Consider the following 4,956-nt stretch of genomic DNA (forward strand, 5'->3'; position numbering starts at 1 on the left):
CTCCGAGCGGCCGCGGCGCTCTCAAGCCTGGGAGGGAGGGGGAGCAGCGGCGCGCGAAACCACCGTTTCGCGCCCCACGGCCGCTTGGGATCTCCCCCTCCCTCCCAGGCAGCAGCAGCGGAGGTGAGCTAGGGCGGCCCGCGGCACATTTTTAGGGGCGGCATTCTGGCGCCGGCCATGCCGCCCCTAAAAAATGTGCCGCCCCAAGCACCAGCTTGTTTGGCTGGTGCCTAGAGCCGGCCCTGGTGCTTATATACCAATGCTAGAAGTCTAAATAATAAGATGGGTGAACTAAAGTGCCTCGTATTAAATGAGGATATTGATATAATAGGTGTCACAGAAACTTGGTGGAATGAGGATAATCAACGGGACACAGTAATACCAGGATACAAAATATATCAGAAGGACAGAACAGGTCGTGTTGGTGGGGGAGTGGCACTATATATGAAAGAAAGCGTAGAATCAAACAAAGTAAAAATCTTAAATGAACCAAACTGTACCATAGACTCTCCATGGATAGTAATTGCATGCTTGAATAATAAGAATATAGCAGTAGGGATCTATTACAGACCACCTGACCAGGATGGTGATAGTGACTGTGAAATGCTCAGGGAGATTAGAGAAGCTATTAAAATAAAAAACTCAATAATAATGGGGGATTTCAACTATCCCCATATTGACTGGGTAGATATCACCTCAGGAAGGGATGCAGAGATAAAGTTTCTTGACACCTTAAATGACTGCTTCTTGGAGCAGCTGGTACTGGAACCCACAAGAGAAGAGGCAATTCTTGATTTAGTCCTAAGTGGAGCACAGGATCAGGTCCAAGAGGTGAATATAGCTGAACCGCTTGGTAAGTGTGACCATAATATAATTAAATTTAATTCCTGTGGCGGGAAAAACACCACAGTGGCCCAACACTGTAGCATTTAATTTCAGAAAAGGGAACTACACAAAAATGAGGAGGTTAGTGAAACAGAAATTAAAAGGTACAGCATCAAAAGTAAAATCCCTGCAAAGTAATTTATAGAAACCACAATAGAGGCTCAACTTAAATGTATCCCCCAAATTAAAAAACATAGTAAGAGAACCAAAAAAGAGCCACTGTGGCTAAACAACAAAGTAAAAGAAGCAATGAGAGGCAAAAAGGCATCCTTTAAAAAGTGGAAATTAAATCCTAGTGAGGAAAATAGAAAGGAGCATAAACTCTGGCAAACGAAGTGTAAAAATATAATTAGGAAGGCCAAAAAAGAGTTTGAAGAACAGCTAGCCAAAGACTTAAAAAGTAATAGCAATTTTTTTTTAAGTACATCAGAAGCAGGAAGCCTGCTAAAGACCCAGTGGGGCCACTGGACGATAGAGATTCTAAAGGAGCACTCAAGGATAATAAGGCCATTGCGGAGAAACTAAATGAATTCTTTGCATTGGTCTTCATGGCTGAGGATGTGAGGGAGATTCTCAAACCTGAGCCATTCTTTTTAGGTGACAAATCTGATGAACTGTCCCAGATTGAGGTGTCATTAAAGGAGGTTTTGGAACAAATTGATAAACTAAACAGTAATAAGTCACTAGGACCAGATGGTATTCACCCAAGAGTTCTGAAGGAACTCAAATGTGAAATTGCAGAACTACTAACTGTTGTCTGTAACCTATCATTTAAATCAGCTTCTGTACCAAATGACTGGAGGATAGCTAATGTGTCGCTGATTTTTAAAAAGTGATCCAGAGGTGACCCCGGCAATTACAGGCTGGTAAACCTGACTTCAGTACCGGGCAAACCGGTTGAAACTATAGTAAAGAACAAAATTGTCAGACACATAGATGAACATAATTTATTGCAGAATAGTCAACATGCTTTTTGTAAAGGGAAATCATGCCTCATCAATCTACTAGAATTCTTGGAGGGGGTCAACAAGCATGTGGACAAGGGGGATCCAGTGGATATAGTGTATTTAGATTTTCAGGAAGCCTTTGACAAGGTCCCTCACCAAAGGCTCTTAAGCAAAGTAAGCAGTCATGGGATAAGAGGGAAGGTTCTCTCTTGGATCAGTAACTGGTTAAAAGACAGGAAACAAAGTGTAGGAATAAATGGTCAGTTTTCAGAATGGAGAGAGGTAAATAATGGTGTCTCCCAGGGGTCTGTACTGGGACCAGTCCTATTCAACATATTCATAAATGATCTGGGAAAAGGGGTAAACAGTGAGGTGGCAAAATTTTCAGATGATACAAAACTACTCAAGATAGTTAAGCCCCAGGCAAACTGTGAAGGGCTACAAAAGGATCTCTCAAAACTGGTTGACTGGGCAACAAAATGGCAGATGAAATTTTGTGTTGATAAATGCAAAGTAATGCACAATGGAAAACATAATCCCAAATATACATATAAAATGATGGGGTCTAAATTAGCTGTTACCACTCAAGAAAGAGATCTTGGAGTCATTGTGGATCATTCTCTGAAAACATCCACTCAATGTGCAGTGGCAGTCAAAAAAGCGAACAGAATATTGGGCATCATTAAGAAAGGGATAGATAATAAGACAGACAATATCATATTGTCTCTATATAAATCCATGGTTCACCCACATCTTGAATACTGGGTGCAGATGTGGTCACCCCATCTCAAAAAAGATATATTGGAATTGGAAAAGGTTCAGAAAAGGGCAACAAAAATGATTAGGGGTAGGGAACGGCTTCCATATGAGGAGAGATTAATAAGACTGGGACTTTTCAACTTGGAAAAGAGACGACTAAGGAGGGATATGATAGAGGTCTATAAATCATGACTGGTGTGGAGAAAGTAAATAAGGAAGTGTTATTTACTCCTTCCCGTAACACAAGAACTAGGGGCCACCAAATGAAATGAATAGGCAGCAAGTTTAAAATAAACAAAAGGAAGTATTTTTTCATACAACACACAGTCAACCTATGGAACTCCTTACCAGAGGATGTTGTGAAGGCCAAGACTATAACAGGGTCCAAAAAAGAACTAGATAAATTCATGGAGGATAGGTCCATTAATGGCTATTAGCCAGGACAGGCAGGGATGGTATCCCTAGCTTCTGTTTGCCAGAAGCTGGGAATGGGCAACAGGAGATGGATCACTTGATGATTCCCTGTTCTGTTCATTCCCTCTGGGGCACCTGGCATTGGCCACTGTCAGAAGTCAGGATACTGGGCTAGATGGACCTTTGGTCTGACCCAATATGGCTGTTCTTATGTTCTTATTTTCTATGGCTCCTCATCCAGGCACACCAGGTCAGTCACCTAGGCACGTAAGCCCCGTTCCTCGCACTGTGCCTTTCTTTGGGCTTTCACTCGTGGCTAGCTCAGGTGGCCCCCCTCAGCTTGCTGGCTTCTGGGGATCCTTTCTTAGGCACCTAATTCTCCATGCATTGTATGTGGGTGCTGGGCTGAGGGTTCCACCAGGTGGCAGGCCACCAAGGGGTTAGACATTGCAACGCTGAGTGGAACAATGTCCAATTACCTCTGAGGATCCAGGCCCAAGTGCTGCAGAGCTCAGATTCTGACTCTGCAACTGGCTCTTGGCCTAGGCTAAACCATTTCATCTTAGTGTGTATACAATTTCCAAATCTGAAAATTGGGGATAATATTTATTTCATAGGGGTATTTTCAGGATTAATTAGGTCTTGCCTACCCAAGGGAAATTGACTGGCATAACTATTCTGGCATAATTTAGCTATTCCAGAATAATGCCCCTGGAATAACTCTGCTCTGAAATAAAAGTGATTTTATTCTGGAATAATTATTATGCTTTGTGAATGGAATATTTATTCTGGAATAAAGTCACTTTTCTTTTGGACTAGAATGTCCAGGCAGGGAGCTATTCCAAATAGTTATTGTGAAATAGCTTATTCTGCAATAGCTATGCTGTTAATTTCCCTCTGTGGACAAGGCCTTAGTGTTTGTACAACACTTTGGAGATTTAGACCCTGATTCAGTAAAGCACTTAAGTATATGCTTAACTTTAACATGTGCTTGACTTCGATGGAATTTAAGCACATGCTTAATTGTTTTGATGAACTGGAGCGTTAGAACCAAGTCTGCTCTCCTGATTCAAAGGGCAATCTCATTAACTTCCCTAGGATGTCTTGTGTTCAGTCAATAGGTAAATGGCCAGGGCATAGATGACTGGCCGATAGTGTCCACTGGTCCAGGGTCAAAGGCAGGGATTGGGACTAGTTACCAAGACAAGCCAGGAGAAGGGTACCAAGGTCAAGCCAGATCAGGATTGAAGGCAGGAATCAGGAGCAAGACAGGGCAAAAGACAAGAGCTGTAGCAGTAGCAAGCCAGAAGTTGCATTACTACTCAGCTGGTTCCCTGGGGCAACTTCCACGTTTAAATTGTTGGTGTGGACCGATCAGGCAGGCCATAGGGGTCTGTCACTCTGGCCTCTTTGGACAGAACTTTGTTCGGTGCCTAACCATCCAGCAAGTGTTGGATGCTGCTCCATTTGGCTCTCCAGTGGCAATGCAGAGATGGTGGTTGCCCAGGACCCCACAACGCGGCCTCTAAACTCACAGATCCTTACAATAAGCCCATGTGGAATGGACGTGTGCGTGATAATATTTATTATAACCAATATGCTTATATATTGTATATATATTGCGGGAGGGGGGCATTTTCCTATTACTTCAATATATATGTCATAGAAGTCCAACATATAAAACATATGCTACTGATACATTATCTATATCTAGCATTCTTTTACCTAGGCCTGGTCTACACTACGACTTTAATTCGGATTTAGCTGCGTTAATCCGAATTAATCCTTAACCCGTCCACACAACGGAGCCAGTTACTTCGAATTAAAGGGTGCTTAAAATCGATTTCTGTACTCCACCCCGACGAGCGGAGTAGCACCAAAATCGATTTTGTAAATTCGAATTAGGGGTAGTGTGGCCGCACACCACCGAATTAATGTGGTTAAAATTAAT

This window comes from Terrapene carolina, unplaced genomic scaffold (genome assembly GCF_002925995.2).
Source record: "Terrapene carolina triunguis isolate 2854851 unplaced genomic scaffold, T_m_triunguis-2.0 Scaffold104, whole genome shotgun sequence".
In the NCBI taxonomy this organism is placed as follows: Eukaryota; Metazoa; Chordata; order Testudines; family Emydidae; genus Terrapene; species Terrapene triunguis.